The sequence below is a fragment of the Astatotilapia calliptera genome, chromosome 20, assembly GCF_964374335.1.
Source record: "Astatotilapia calliptera chromosome 20, fAstCal68.1, whole genome shotgun sequence".
In the NCBI taxonomy this organism is placed as follows: Eukaryota; Metazoa; Chordata; class Actinopteri; order Cichliformes; family Cichlidae; genus Astatotilapia; species Astatotilapia calliptera.
The window spans coordinates 1,960,406-1,977,559 of NC_137441.1; the positions used below are offsets into that span (position 1 = coordinate 1,960,406).

A 17,154-nucleotide genomic window follows, 5' to 3' on the forward strand; every position below is an offset into this window, starting at 1 on the left:
TCTTTTAAACATTTCTCCACAAACATCAGCCCCCCAGTCTGAGCTGAGCTGGAGCGCGTTGGAGCTGAACAGTAGAAGTCTAAGAACGGAGCCTTGTGGAGCTCCACATGTTTGTCACTGAAAGTTAACAGGAAATGCTGATATGAATGAGAGAAATTTGGGCAGAAAACTGTAAAATATAAAAGCTTCACTGATCAGCTTTACCGGTTCAGCATAAAATTAAGAAATAAAATGCATTTTGTTATAGTAACAACTTCAGAATCAGGCGACAACCTAAAGTGGAAACGCACACCAGTGTACAAATATAAGAATGCTAATTGTTCAGTTGCTACAGATAACAAATCGCTCATAACGCACACGAGCTGCAACACAGCAAATAAGCTCCAGTAAATCATTCATGCACAACGCAACAGATGCTATTGTCCAGTTTTTTAAACAGTTTTTTGTTTCTTTGACGTTTGAGTGAACTTTCATCGTGTGTTTAGCACCTCGAGTCTCTATTGTTGTGACTCAGTGTCATATAAATAAACCTGAGAATAAGCACCATCATCTGTTTTATGTCCATGAAATTATTGATATTATTTATTTAACAGCAGCATTGGTTTGCTAATTCAATCTGCAGAATGTTACATACAAAGTTACAGACTTGAGGCTTTATCCTAAAATCACAGGTCATTTTTAATATTTGTCTTATTTTTGATTAAAGTGTAAAAGGTATCAGAACAAGTGGTCAGATTTTTATGATTCATCTGATCTGAGCTGATGTTTAGTTGTTTATATGGTGATTGGACTTTAGTTCATATCACTGGTTTGACTGGTTGCAGAGAAAAACCTGTAAGCCTGCCTTCAGTTTACATGCTGGACGTGATAGAAGTGCTGAATTTTCCATCCTATCAGATACACGGCAAAAAATCCCGGAAACTCTGCAGGACATATGTAATTACAGGAAGTGAAAACCGTGGGTTCAAAAGGGTTAATGAATGAACTGGTGCGTGCTTTGACCGAGTGCTGGTTTCCTCTGTAATTAGTGGCACTTTCCTCTACGGGAACTGTGGAAATTGGACTTGCATATCAGTTTTCAGATTCTTTGGAAATAAAAAGGAGACTGTGACCCATAAAATACAGCGATAATAATGTATCCGAAAGGTTGAGTGCAGCATTATAGATTTGACATTATTTTGTCAAACACATAATTAAATAATGACTCTGAGATGTCCTGTTACTGAGCGGAACGTTTACCTTTTACTGCTGGTAATGATTCACCGAGCGTTTTACAGAATAGGAGCGCTTATAGCGACAATTACACGAGAGATTTGTGGTAATCGATCTGAATCTGTGTTTTTTTTCTTCTATGACTCATCACCGTTAAAAACACGCTCACTTTCTCACCTGAAATTCATCTGACTGTCAGCTCAGGAATAGACCCGAGAATCACACCCATGACTTTTGTGCTGTGCTTAACTTAAGTCAGTGGAGGATTTTGCAGAGACCCTCTCCTGATAGAAAACTGAACTATGAGCTTCCAGGTGAAATATTTCATGACATCAAATGTTTTCTGGACCACAGCAACCTATTTTGTGCTGTTTTTTGTGAGCTTCAGCCATTTCGAGCTGTGAAGGCAGGATTAGTGCAGGCAGTGAGCAGTTTTCATCATCTAGCAGCTCAGCACCACCTGCATCAACCAGTCACCTGCAGCGCCGAGTAAATTCATTTACATTTACAATGACACAGTACTTATAGTTCTTGGACAGCTTTCCAAGAAAATAATGAAGACCACTAAACCTGTACAAGCAAACCCAAAATCCTGGATTTGTTCACCTTCAAAATAAAAGTTGTACCTTACCATCAAAACATGTTTCAAGTGACACAACTTTTGGTTTGAAAGCGAGCAGTTTGTCTTCTTACGGTTTGCACGACTACTTAGTGAGCAGTTAGTGAGTGTTTGCAGACATGATGCCATCTTCCACTCCAGCCATGGCTCAAACTATAGTAGTGCACCTTCTCTGCGACCAGCTTCACCCTGTACTCTTTTTTTTCCTCAGCAACCACAAGCAGCCGGGGTCACTGACCGGTCTCTGCATATTAAAAAACTGCTACACTACGAAGCAATGACCGGGGTTAGTTAAAGTGTATTATGACATCATTTCCTCTATATCAGAGTAGAGACCTGATTCCTTTGGATTCAAGAGACAAGACATCCTCTCTACTTTTAAGATTAAGTTTCAAACTGTTATGCTCATCTTGCCGTCTTTCCTCTCAACAGCCAGCCAGTGATTGGCTGCTTCTGCTCCAGGTTAAAAGGGAGTTCTTTCTTCCTACTGTTGCCGTGTGTTGTTGAGGAGGCGTATGATTGTCGAGGTTCTCTCTTTTCGATGTTGGGTTTTTACCCTGCCATATATAAGGTGAATTGGTGGTATATAATTAAGGTTTCTGTGTCACGGTTCGATACGCGAAATAACAATTAATTTAGTGATGTGAAAAGTTCCCGAACCTTCACAAAAGATCACCGCCAAGCAGGAACCTTTCAGAGAGTGAAACGTCTCCCTGGAGTTTAATTTCGATGCTGCTGTGAAACATCTCCACGTCATTCATATCCACAGAAGTCACCACGGCAACGTGCGTGGCTGAAACGCGAAGCCGACGCCTGATTGAACCTGATACAGCTGTGTAGGTTGTTTGGGGGAATTCACAGCAACAAAAATAATTTCAAAGGTATGAAAAGAGCTCCTAGCAACTGTAAGCCATCTCTCGAGCAGATATCATTTTTATCACAAAATCAATAAACAAACACAGAGTTGGAAGTGGAATAAAACACTTCCATCTGAGTTAAATCAAAGCACGGGCCAGTCCATCATCTCAACCTTCTCCAAGCGTGTCCACTTTTTCGTCTCCTCATCCCTCAATATCTGTCCTCCATTTTCCCTCCAGCGTTTACAATCCTCTCACCACATCCTGCTTGTTAACGTCCTCTTTGTTTTTCCTTCTAATCATCTAAACAACCTCTTCCTCATGCCCCTCCTCCTTATTCGTCCTGTCCTGCCTCCACCCTGCCTTTTCTTTGCCCCTCCTTCATCATCATCATCATGCTTCTTTAACCTCCTGCCATAATACTCCCTTTCTCCTCCTCTTATTTTTTTCTTCTCATCCCTGTCCTCCTAAAATCCAGCCCCTGAGTCTCTTTCCTCTCCCTATTTTTTTCCCTTGTTTCCCCCCTTCCTCTTTCCTACCCATCCTCTTCTTCGTTCTGGCCAACGCCCTTCATCGGCACAAACAGAGGATTGTTTTGAGGCTCAGCCATCAGTCGGTGGCGTCTGGTGGCTTCCTGCAGCAGGCAGCGGCAGCAGCGTGTGCAGCCGGTGACCCGCAGTGACTCTGCTGAATAGATGCAGGTAGTGTTTTGGCAACAGTGCCACTTGTGAACAGAAGACAGAGAGAGTAGTTATTTTTAGCAGCACCGAGGATCAGTCGACAAAGTGGCCAACACACGTCAACAACACGAGCGATGCCAAAAAAAAAAACACCACCAGAGCAAAAAGACATGACAACCTGTCATCCTGTGGAGCGTTTCCATTTTAAGTCCAGCATATTCACCGTCAGGCTGAACAGAGAAAAGCAGGAGCAAACGTGAGGAGACGAACACAATAGGTACGAAAGTAGATGTGAGTCATGTGACGTGGCCTTCTGTCACCTGATCTCCACCCAGCTGATTAAAAACAACGTGTGGAGGGCTTTTTGGACCCGCCCCTGTCATTAGAAGCACTCTGAATCAAACTCAGACGACGTTTGGAGTGGCTGCTGTGGAAAATAAACTAAAACAATGCTGTTTTGGTTGTTTTGATGATAAATTCTTATTATTATTCTGCTTTGTTTTTTTGTTTTTCTGCCATATAGATGCCGTGGATGGATACTTATAGTGAAAATGGCAAATTATGCCTGTATGACGAAGCTCAGGCTTAATAGACTGTATGGGAAAGATGGATATAACACAAAGATCAGAAAAAGTGCACACTATGGCTGTATTATTTTTAATAGCCAGCAGGGGGCAGCTTCTCTGGTTGTGAGAAGCAGCCAGGTTGTTTCTGATAGGATGAACCGACTTCTCGTCTGATCCTCACCGCAGCCAAATCTTTGGGTTTGTTGCCTCAGTCGCAGGTTTCAGCTCTTGTGGTGTCGACTTTGTTAAAGACGGCCCCGTTAGAGTCCAGAAGGATGACCAAGCAGGTTGTGCTACTGTTTCAGTTTCACAGTCTGATCTGCATCATGCTGAGGCTCCAAGAATACAACTCCCCAAAACAGCGGACGGTCTCATAGTGACTAAGACCATGTTTGCGGCAGTCTGTGTGATGTCACGGAGACCACGTGTCCCTGACATGGTCATCAGCAGCTTGTGCTGGGAGCCGACTGAGTGTTTAGAGGAGCTTTTGGCTCACAGGGATTGCTGTACACACATTGGCTTCGTTATTAGCAACTTAGATGTTTAATGTGAACAGGAGATATATGACAGGAAGTAAGGAAAAGCCCACTTCACCTTCAGCCCCCGCTTTTCCTGTTCTTCAGCTGCCGGTTGTTTAATTTTCATGCTGGTTGGATAGCAAACACTCATCTCTTCTGAGCTTATTTGAAAACCACAGGAAGTGCTGTGGTTGCCATGGCCGCACTCAGTGGCGAGCTGGATAAGTTAAACATCTGTCTACCAGAAGAAGAGAAACGTACGTTTCTTCCTGATCTCACTCGTACGTTTGTTTCTGTGAAGTCTCACCTTCTCTGACCTTTGTCCTCCGAGCTGCTCGTCGTCTGTGGTGATGGTGACGTGTTGCCCTCGACTCTCTCAGCGCTCAGCTCGCAGTTTCGTTTTCTCTGCAGACAGCTCCTTTAACCGGCAGGAGGCCGTTCATCAATCTGTTCCCTCGTGATGTCACCAACCCTGTGTGTCAGATTGTTAATAAAACATGAAAAGAGCCTATTAGGGTTTCACAAATGATATCTGCTCCTGTTTGAAGGGCTGGCACATAACAGTAGGTGCATAGTGGTGAATAATTAGCCGGCTAAAACATGATAAATGCTCACCTGCCACAAATTTCCAAACAAAAACTGCAAACGCAGCATCTGCTCAGAGGCTCATTGCACAGCTAAAAACAGAGAGACTGCAGTTTGATACAGTTTCACACCCAGCAGGAACTTTTTACCCCAGCAGCCTCTGGGGGCGGTTAACAATATGAATAAATAAAATAAATAAATGTCGCTTTCAGTGTTGATCGGATGAAGTTGAGGTTTTTCGTAGTGACGGCGGTCTGTGTGAAACATAACTGTGTGGAAGCTGGAGAGAGCAGATTATTAAATGATAAAATACGATCTCATCATTTTTTAATTGCACTGATGTCTTAAATGTTCCATTTTTAAGTTGCAAAGCTATAAGTGTGCGAGGAAAACTAAAATGCTTTCAGTGTCCATTATATTTACAAGGCGTTGCAAGTTCATTCCCCATCCTGTTAATTCAGTTGAATTAAAGAGTGGCAGTTCCCATCAGCATGTATTGTAAAGTAAACGCTCTCCACCCCATGAGAAGCACTTATCGACTGTGGGGAGGAAGAAAGTCCCTTTTAACGGGAACACTCCTCCAGCAGAACCAGCGCTCGCCCAGCTGGGAGGTGTGACAATGACGTGAAGATGAAAACTAAAAAGGCAGAGGAGGAACATATTGTGTGCTAATGTTTGAAATGCCTCTCAGATGGTGTAGTGACTCCTTCCTCGCCTCTGTGACCGTCTTCCTTTTGGAGTACAGGGTGAGTGATGTCCTGTTACAGTGAAAATTGTAGCAGACCTCTGCAGGAGTAAAAAATCACTCTGAACTTTCTTTGAACGCCAATTTTTTCTCAGCACTGGTCAGAAGAAGCATGCTTTTAAAGACTGCTTTACTAATCTGACATTTCTTCTTTTGTTATTTGAATTCATCCTCCTTCACACACACACAGCCATGATTCATCCTGCTTCAGAGGGAGCAGAGGGCAACGATGCTGGACGAAAGCGAGCCAGCCAAATGATTTCAGCTGCCTCCTGAAATAGACCTCCAAACTGCTCCGCTGCACAGTCGCTCCTCGGGGCTGCCTCGTGGCTGTCGTTAAGATTAATGACGCTGGCTATAATAGTGTTGTGATATTGATTTCTATTTTTCTGTCATACCACCTTCTAATGAATGAGTGGACATAAATGAGATCGCTGTCCTGCGATAAGACCAGATGAACTTTCTGAATCCCTGAGAGGAAATCAAATTATGGCCGTGAGCAAAGAGCAAAGAGCAGGTAACCGAGTGGAGAACCGGCCACAGAAATATTAAAATAAAGAAGGTTTTTTGTGATGATTTAAGTTAAATCAGCTTCTTGTGTTCAGCCACAGACCTGAGGATGCGCTCGTCTCTGTCAGATCTGTGATCGTTTCTGCTCAGTAACGGGTCTCTCTGCTGCCTGATTATTTTTAGCTACGCTAGCAGCATGGCTCTAGGGATGGCAACGCCAGACTGAAACTCACAACAACGATTGGATGGATTTCCATGAAATTCTGTATAAATGAGGCAGCAACTAACAGTTTATTTCCATCAGTTCAAGTCAGCACAGATGAAGCTAGAAATGATTGTGATAATTAATCGCGAAATAACTGAAAATATGCATCAAAGGCTCTTAAAACCGCAGTTTATTCATCAGGATAACAAGAACGAAAGAGCCCAGCACAGAGACACAGAGCGAGCGAGCAGCTCAAACATGAAGCCGACATGGAAGCGCTAAAAACTGCAGTTCCTCTCATGGCCACTTGAGGCTCTAAAAGTGAGTAAACACATTAAAATATCTGAACCACAGAAATAAACCGTTCACAGCCTGCTGCAGAGATAACCGGGCTGAAGTCTTTTACTTTTACCTCCTAATATTTAAACCTTCCAGAATCACAGATTTATTTGATCTTCTTTCTTTTCTTTTCTTTTAGCTTAAACATGTTTGAGTTACAGTGGTTCAGCATTAATGCGAGTAAATAGCTACTAGTCATATATGATTAGACAATAAATCAAATCAGTCACAAACCACACAGCGTTGGATCATCGCAGACCAGAGGTGGAGGCCACATTTCATTGGATGACCGGGCAGGTCCCGCCCCCACAGGTGTGTGGCTGTGCTGTGTGGAGGTTTTCCTCTCGAGGATTTGATGCACAATAGTGCGCTGTCTATTAGCAGTGTTCTCCTCTGCATCAAACTGATTTTTGAGACATAATTTAGAAAGATATTTTCTCTACAGTGAACTTGAGATAAACACAGGAAATACTGCAAAGTCTGGTTGTCCTGGTTGCGTCTCTGCTGGTGCTACTGGTGGCGTCTTTGATTTGACCCCAGCTCCGGCAGCTGCTGTTTGCTGAGCTTGACTTCAGCTTCTTTAGGTCACTTCAGGAGAATCTTCCACGTTTAGAGTTAGAGGAGTGGATGCTTCGACTGGCCGATAGCTGACTGGAGTCACTGAACCGTGGACATGTTTGTGCAGTTGGAGGTCTGGATGGTTTCTGGATGCAGTTTGATAACCAAGCTTGCACAAACCTAGCGCTCTACCCTCTCATCCAATGCAGAGTCAGAGGGATTATGTCCATCTTTGCTATACAGACTCTGAGATTCATGATTGCTGTAAGGTCACTGCGCCGCTTTCACCGTTAGTGTGAAGGTCTTTATGGTCCCCGGAGGATGAACCCTAGTGTTCACCAGAGATTCATTCCAGTTCCACACAGAGGTTTGTCGTCCTGGTTTTCTGTGAATATCTGAACAAAAATGGCAGAAAACCAACGCTAAACCCAGATTTACTCCATATTTTGAACCATCACATGACAATTCAGTTTGTTTTAGACGTCACTGCAGCACCTTTCATTTATTTGCCCCTGGTAGCAGAAAACCTCCTTCATCATGTTGTGATTTTCCCATTAAGCTCTCTTGGACATATGTTTAAGTGGAGGCCTCTTCTCTCCTGCTCTGCCGATGAAAGGCGACTCATTGAAAAGCAGAGATTCTATTCTTATTAAGAATGTAGTTTTATCTGCAGTGTAAATAGAGCCGCAGATCTTGGAGGGCTTCATTGTTCATTAAGCCAACAGGCAGTAATGGTTTATTTGGTGTGTATGTTTTCAGAGCAGCTCTGCTTCAGTCTGCAAGAATAAAATGTTAATGCTTTGTTTGCTGATAAGTAAATCTGCAGAGGGAGAGATAACAGCCTATTACAGGGGAATTAAAAAACGAGACTGCGAGTTTTTATTTGTGCCTCGCTTGAGAAGTACTTTTCATTCTTAATCATGGACACAGCGGTTCACAAAGCAAAGGTCCAGGTTGATTATTCACCTCTGCACTCCCTGGTTAGGACACTCGTGAAACAGCTGGAAGCCTAGGGCCTTAACTGGACCTTGAGGAGAAATTATTTAGCTGCTTTGAAGGTCAAAATTCACTCAGAACCAAAGACTGTATATAAAAGAAGGAGGTTGTTTTAAATCTGCATTTGTACAAATTCGCCAGCAGGGGGTGAAATGTGTGGTTGCCAGAAAAACGACCTCACTGCTTCCAGGAACTGTTAACACAGTTAAAACAGCAACACAGAAACAAATAAGAACCAGACAAACCTGATCAAACAGTGGATATTACGACAGGTAGAACACACTAATAAATCCATGAGTCAATAGTAGGAATATCAGCAGCCGCGCTGTTTTGATTGCTAACCTCAGTTCCACAGCTGTCTGGCTCTAACAGAAAACTTCTTATTTTCTTCTGCAATAAACAAATCTGTCATGTAAGACGCAGCAAACCCATGTAAGGTTTAAAAGTGGTTAATAAGAGCTTTAAATGAAGTGCACACCCAGCAGGTTGCCAGTGTGGTAAATCTGAATGGTCACTGTCTAACAGTTGAGCTCTGGGTGTGATTGGTCACATGTCACATGTCCAGTCTCAGGACTGCAGGATGGTGGGTGTGACGTCAGGGTGGCTACAGCTATCTACAGGCTTTGATCCAGATGACAGTAGATCTGGAAAATTAAAACTGTTTATTTAAATATTGAGTTTTTCTTCTGTATTATTTGCTGCATGTCTTCCATCCCAGCCTTGTTCTGCCTGGAGCCTCGTCTTATACTAAGCTGCTTATATTCTGCAATTGTTGTTTTGTAATGGCCTATTCAGATGTCAGTGCATAAACCCCACATTCTACCTCAGGCCCCGTCACCATCTTGAGTCAGCTCAAGCAGTTATATAACCGAGGCTGACAGTGCAACCACATGCTGAGCGGGATCCTTTTATTTTTACAGTTTTTCTACACGAGTTGATCTAAGTGTTTTCACTGGGATAACGTGATCTCTTTGACTTTGATTCCTCCTGCGTCAGCCGACGCCCAGGGGAGCAGCAGTGCTGTAGGACGGAGATGTTTTCAAGATGTCAAACTTCATCCCGCTGTAGAAGGCATCGTGTGTAACAACATCTGGATACAGAAACAGCAAATATACAGTCAAAGGAAGGTGCTGTCCTTTCATTCATTAAAACAATACCAGTCTTTTTCTTAATGACAGCATCTTGGCTCAAGCTGCCTGGAAGATATCAGTGTGAGCGATACGTGCTTCTCCATTTCCATCTGGCACCATCCTCTGTCACTTTGGCAGGTTTACAGATGTGCACAGCTGGGCAGCAGAAAGAGCTGCTTCTATCGATCAGCTCTCGACGTCTGGACGTCTGCAACACCTGATATCATTTCCTCCACGACTTTCTAGCATACAAGATAAAAAATCTAAAATGTTCTTCAGTGTTTCCTGTAGTTTAGGCCTGATGAGTGAAGGGACAGTATGCTATGGTCAGCACTCTGTGGGCTTCAAAGCTTCAAATTTAACTGGGATTCATGAGTAAAGGTGACTTTTTCCAGAATCTTTAATTGTTGGTATGTCTAAGCCGGGGCTGATGGTTTGACCTTGCTTCCCCTCCTGAGAAATGCTCTGGAGATGCTTCGTGTCCTCTGAGGCCATGGCTTCTTCTGACAGAGCTTATGCTCTATATTTAGTAGCTTCTGCGTTAGTGATGAAGTTCACTTCACATCCTGCTTTGGATCTAACTGATCAGGTGTCCAGAGGCCGTTCCAGTGTTAGAACCTCTCAGCCTGACATAGAGATGGCTCGTTCTAGCTGAGGATAATAATCCGACTGCAGACTCGTTCACTTAGTTCTGACTCTCAGTCTTCTGCCATCAAAATAATGTTTAGTCTGCAATGTTCTGCTGCAAACTTGAGGCACAAGTGTATTTCTAATCAGTACCAATCCTGCAGGTCTGTCGAGAAGAACGAGCTGCAACGGAAGCAAATCTGAACGAAGGATGTGAGCCTATTAACATCCTCCATGCCATCAGCTAAATAACTAATCGAATCCATCAAATCCTTTGATAGGAAGCAGAAACTGAAAACTTTGACCTCACACGGGTCACGGGATTTATGCCTTTCACGTCTCTACAAGTGTTCAAAATAGGGTGAAAGTTCTGTTATATTCTCAAGATAACGATCATCGTCTGTCCAGAGCATTTGGATTTCAGGGGACGTACCCACGGGGGACGAGTCACAGCTACTTCAGCTGTGTGTTCAGTCACACACCACAAGTACTGATCCATATTTCTATTGATTCCTCTCAGTTTCAATAAAAGATAAAGGCGGCAGAGTGAAATTTGCAGCTGCTTATGCATCCATCATCTTCGGGCTGAAGTCGATGATGAGAGACTATTTTTTTAGGACTGGTTTGACCAAATGTCCAGGAGCCATTACTCATCATGACACAGTGGAGAGGCTGAAGCTCTGACAGCCTGATGGATGGTTAAAGGTCAGCTGAAGGACGGAGACCTTCATATACTGAAGGAAAAACGTGTCACCACTCATCCTGCTGCTGATTCTGGACACTGAAGCTGTTTTAATTCATAAAACAACACCTCCGTCCATCTGTTTTTCCCATCATGCTTGGCAGGGTCAGTACAGCAGCCTGAGGAGAATAGTCCAGATAAGTATTCCCTGCATTCAGTTTCACAGGCCGAGTGCCGGAAATGTTCTCAAGCAGCATCCTAACCTGGACCACGAAGTCCAGACTCCTCACACTATACGACAGAATAAGCCAGACGGCTTCCTGCCACCCGAAGGACAGAACTGTGAAGCACTTCTGGGTTAAACCGACCGTTTGCTTCCAGTGATAAATCTGCTCAGATATTCTTTGTAAACTGCATCTTTGTCTGTCAGGAAAAGAGCAGCTGTGAGGAGGTTATTTGTTTGTAGCTGTCATACATTTACACTAACCTGAGGCTGATTCATCAACTAGCTGTCATCTCTGTTCATCCAGTCCCATCTCTGCCATCTCTCATCTGACCAACCACGGCTTTCTGTCCAAGCTCATTAAGTCCACCAGCCAACCGTGCGCACGGGGAGAAGGGCAAGTCTGAAAGGTGGCCAGTCAGATTACTCGTCTTAACTCGATCCTCCTCAGTCATATTAATATTCAGACTCGAGTTTCATGGTTCATTATTCTGCTGCTCTTTGCTCAAACACAAAGATGAAAACTAGAGACGACGAGCTGGAAAAATAGGGGACTATGACAAACAACAAGATTAAAAACAGGCAAGAAAAAAATACTCTGAGCTGTTCTTTGATTGGTGGATAGTGAAGGTGGCTGACAGCTGTTGGGTGCAGCTCAGGTGGAAACGGGACGAGGACAGGAAACAGAAGCAACAAACTCAGTCAGGACCGTTAAACTCACAGCATGTAATCTCTTCCTGGCTGCGGCGGGTCTCTCTCGTGTGCTTGAAGTGATTGCAGTCGTTGGCGTTTCTGCTGTTAACATTTGTCATCCTAATCGACTTGTAACAACCAGCGACAGCCTGTTAATAAAGGGCACACATGCAGCACCTCCACAGCCATAAAGCTTAACTCACTAAGTAAATTATTACATTATATTTTTAGAATTATTGTTCTATATATAAAAGCATTAAATATGAAATTATACCACATTAAATAACCTGTAAAATGAGTCTTTTTGTATTTTCTTTAAAAGCCGGTGAGTTCTGGTTTATATGTGGAAAATGTGAGGGAACGCTCACTTTATGGATCTCCGGTACAAAAGCAGCAGAATTTATTTAGTTATAGAATTTTACAAGGAGCTGGAAATTTTGCTGTTTCACGCCATCGTGTATTTCCTGTTTCACCAGCCAGAGTTGTGCATGGGTTTAAACCTGTCCCAGCCTGTACTCGGTGCCGGTGGCACGAGGAGACCGAGCAGCAACAGGGCAAAGGAAATAACTAACACCAAAGTGCCAAAAGAGGCTCAGACGTCCGAGTAATTCCCCCATAGACTCGTATGTTAAAATATTCTTTGTGTTTACAGTCCAGTTCAGGAAGTGTGTTTGGTCTCAGTCACATATATTTGTAACAGCTGTACACTATACACGCTTTGCTTTCACTTGTGCCAGCGTGAGGAGCTGACTCACCTCTGTCTTGTGTTGTTGGTGCTTTTTGAAACGTTTGATCGTTTGGTGAGACGGGTTTTGGCCTGGTGCTTAGCACTAATTAGCAGATGCCAGTACAGAACCAGTGATGATGGCTGCACCCATCTATATGCTGGTAGAAACCCTGCAAGCCGTCAGATAGACAGAAAGCGTTTTTCACTACTGAACATCATATTTTTTGTGGTTTGTAGAGACAGATTTAGGCTTTTTTGCTGTATGTAGCTACATCGGAAAGTCCAGGTTTTATGTATCCGAGCTGAACTGTTGGATGGAAAACTGGTTGGAGCTTTAGTGGCCATTTAGCCAAATGTAGCCAAAGAGCTAAGAACATATGCACACACATGAGAGTGGTAGTAAGAAGCAAAGGCATAAGACCATCTGTAGGGGAGAGCGAGGCAGCATACAAGAGCAGAGAGAGGTGGGGATGACACACATGTAGCTGTTGTGAGTAGCAGCTCGATGCCTCGGGGTTTGGTGCCATTTGGTGCCTGTTTGGACCAACAACAGAAACCACACGCACAAACACACAATCTCAGAAGTCCACGAACTAACTCGTCCATCCAGAAACACAAACCAATTACACACTCGGGCCTGGGTGAGCCGTGTCTTACTAACACACATTTTCCCAGAGACTCGCTCAGTGTCCTAATGTAGAGCGCCGCGAGCCTACGGGCAGACGAGCAGGGAGGTTGCTGGTTCCCGTCCCTCATGCAATATGGCCTCAGACATCCCATCACTCCATGGCTGTGAATCAGGTTTTTAATGAAGTGTTAAGAATGTGCACACTTTTGCCCATCTGCACAGTGTCCACGTGCAAAGCGGTGCAAGTAGAAATCATTTCACTGTCTTTCTCTAGATGCCATTAGCCCCTTTATTATTATTCTGCTTTGAGTTTCTCATTATCACATTGCTTTCACTGCCTTCCCTTTTCTCTTAGACACAGTCATTATGTAGGAACAAATGTTGACATAGCAACAGGGATGTTATACAGTGATATTTTAAGTTCTGGAGTCGCTGCGGTGTTTTAATGGCTGTTAGATGAAAATGTTGGTCAGAGGTAGGATTCGTCGAGTCCTTCAGTTCAAACACCTGCACAGATGTTTGCCTCTGCCCGTTGATACGACACAGAGGAGGAAAAACTCTACTTTATGGCTCAGTCGCACTAAAATAAAAATGCCTGATGATTGCATGGAGTTTTTCCACTTTTGTTGACTGAATGCAAGTAGTTGTGGCAACCATGTCTTTGCCTGAGTGTGCAAGACCCTCAACCTCTGGGCAACCACGGCGATTGCAAGGCGACTTCAAAGCCTGCCTGGTGGGAGGCGACCTGTCTGTCACAGATGGATTGTTAGATCTCTGTTTATCTTTTTGTATCTATTCATGAACACAGTCAGTTTGGACCAATTCCTGCATAACAACAAGATTGTGGAGTGTCGCGCTGCAGTGAAATCGCTGCCCTGCAGACTCTAAAAAGAGTAGTTAGTGTAAGTTTCTCTGGATGCTGTCAGCAACAGATTTGTGATTTTTGCAAATTTATCACAGTTAATTGCCGCGTTATAACGAACAGACTGCACACATTTGTCAACTTCACCGTATTGAATCCCAAACTGACGCAGGTGAACTCCAACAGCCTTTTATCGGCTTGATGCACAAAAGTCCCTTTAAAAACTTGTTTTGTGTTTCCACGGAAACCAACGAGAAGCACGCTCATTGTGCACAGTAGGAATAATGCCGGTCATGCTGCAGTCTCCAACCAGTGTTTTCCTACTGTGACTGTAGCATAACGATAGTTAGAGCAAGTCAGACATTCTGTTCTGGTGGTTTCAGCACTGGTCTCTGAAGGAGACTGAAGAAGTCACGTGGACGAATAACGAAACGTTTGTCCCACTGAAAACATTTTGAGATTGCCTGACCTGGATGATTGAGCATGCATCAAGACATTACTTCATGATTTCTTTCTAAATGCTCACTATGTTTGCATGGGAACAACACAGAACCATTGTGAAGGAGACACACATGTGTTACCCAGTGTCTTGTGCACACACACTTGCACTTGAATGGAGGCAACTCGGGTTTCTAACCTGACCGAGGATACATCAGCATCTGGACTCGAGGAGTCAGGGATCGATCCACCGACCTTCTAATATATAGACTGTCTGAGCTGCAGGAGGCGGTCTGGCCCAAAATCCTCGTCTTCCTTTTTCATCTGTTTTGATTTAATGACATGTTTCATTCTGTAAGACCTTAAAAACATGAATGTCTGAGATCACAAACTCAACAGGAAAGTGTTCCTGAGGTCACAGATCAAGTGAGCAGAGCGCTCGTTTTCCTATTGATCTGTTTACAGCTGGTCAGCAGAGGGGGCGCCGAGGGGTCAGCCATGCTGGTCATACAAAGAATCTATGTTAGCTGTTTACATGTGGTCACATATGTAAGTGAAGTTCGCACGCATCTTAACACGATAAAGAGGTCGTTCTGTTCTTAGTTCGTGTCACAGCACATCAGCAAGTTTAAGCGACGCCGCGCTGACAACAGTTTGTCACGTGTTTCTGACGTAACCTTAATCTGAACTCAACCTCGGCTCAACCTTAGCTTTAGATTACGAGCACAGGCAGGCGGGTTCCCACAGTGTGAGTGTGTACACAGATTTATGTCCCCACAACATGGCTGATAGTTACACACCGACACGCACACAATGAGCAGGTGTTGCCCTGATGTGTGCGTGTGTGTAATTACTGAGCTCAACAGTTAATCACAGAACATTATTAATTACAGCAGAGTGATACACTGACCTCCTCCTGTGTGAGGAGGTTTGACAAAGCTGCACGTGTGTGTGTGTGTGTGTGTGTGTGTGTGTGTGTGTGTGTGTGTGTGTGTGTGTGTGTGTGTGTGTGTGTGTGTGTGTGTGTGTCTGTGTCTGTGTGTGTGTGCGCGTGTGTGTGTGTGTGTGTTCCCTTGTGGCTCCATGTTCTGAGCTTTATAAATCAGTTACTTCCACTTGCTCAGCCTGTTATGAACCACAGCATCTGCAGCGCTGTAGCTGGAGGCTACAGAAGCCCACAGGGGACATTTACAGCGGAGTAAAGAGTAGCCAAATAAAAAGCCCCTCTCATGCAAAGACACTGTTACGCAACTGTTAATTTACTTTACATTAATTTGGCTTCAACACCGTCGGTGGTGCCACCTGGAGGCTGCAGTGTTCATTACAGGAAGGATTATTTCCCTTTTTTGGTAAATAAAGGGCGCAAGAGGAAAAGTAAGGATTTTGAGACACAAGGAGGGACCCACCGTCACCTTAACATACCCAGAGATTTTCATCATTCAAAAACTTAAATATGAAATGTTTCTTGTATTCGTTTGTTTTTCTTCCTCTGGTCTCTGTGATATTTCACGCCGCTCTGGAGCAGGAAAGCATTTGTTGGTCTGTCGGTTTGAAAGCAGTCAGTGAGTCAGGGAGACAGTCAGGTCAGTGAATCATGTGGTCGTTCTTCACCCCGCTCCTCTTCCTGCTCCTTCATGTGCGGGTGTCAGACCGTGACACCGACCTCGTCTCACTGGGAGTCGCCGCCTGTTGTGTCACCCTGCTGCACCCTCACTTCCTGTTTGTCGTGGCTGTTGTTTACACCGCAGCCTGCCGGGTTCCTGTGGTCACTTGGCCTACGGGGAGCGATTCAAAATCTCAGCTCCTCTTACTTTTATATTTTAAAAAGCTGAGATGTGAAGGAACGAGTGTTGACAGTGACAATGACAGCTGTCATATTTGTCATCGTTATCATTGTCCTGACCTCCACCTCATCATAACACCCAGCAGCAGTGGGGTGGGGGGGGTCTGACATGAGATGGGGTATTTTGGTGTGTAGTGTGATTTAATGTGTGTGTGTGTGTGTGTGTGTGTGTGTGTGTGTGTGTGTGTGTGTGTGTGTGTGTGTGTGTGTGTGTGTGTGTGTGTTTTATTGTACCATCAGCTTGTCAACTGCACTCTTGGCACTCAGGTGATGAGATGGAGGCAGATTATTGGCTGTGGTACCACTAAAGGAAGCTCTTGAAAGAAAAAAAAGGCGCCTCTAATTTAGCAAAAACTAAACTTTGAACAGCAGCAGAAAATGGATGAATGGATCAATGGAGTCTTCTTATTTAATGTCAGAGTAAGCTAACTGTGATTTCTGCATGCAAGTAATTAAGCATTAAATTGAAGTTCATAAAATGAGGGCATTAAATTGTGTTTGATTGGAGGTGCAGCCCAGGATCAACTTTGTGACGTGAATATTTCAGGTCTCCTGCTCCTGTGGGAAGCTGCCTGCCTAACTGACTGATTGTCTTTATATTCTGCGTCTGTTTGGCTCGTTGGTGGAGGCGACTGTTAGTCGTGGGAGGACAGCAGTTGAGAGAGACGCAGTGTGTGTTATTAATTACAAGCGAGTGTGCCCAAGCTCGGGTGTATCAGTGTGGGCTTGTGCAGGAAGTGCAGTCATTGCTTTGACACTGTAACCTGCATAAATCAGATTTCTAATCATCATCTATGTGTGTGTGCAGGCACAGGAGTCTGCTTCCAATCAACTTTGTGTGTGTGTGTGTGTGTGTGTGTGTGTGTGTGTGTGTGTGTGTGTGTGTGTGTGTGTGTGTGTGTGTGTGTGTG

At 44.0% G+C, this 17,154-nt stretch overlaps 1 protein-coding gene across 5 annotated transcripts in view; it reads left to right on the plus strand.

Annotated features, from left to right (window-relative positions):
- Nucleotides 1-17,154, plus strand: part of LOC113013210 (IQ motif and SEC7 domain-containing protein 1-like) — a 109,999-nt gene that overhangs the window by 51,420 nt on the left and 41,425 nt on the right. The window lies entirely within an intron of this gene.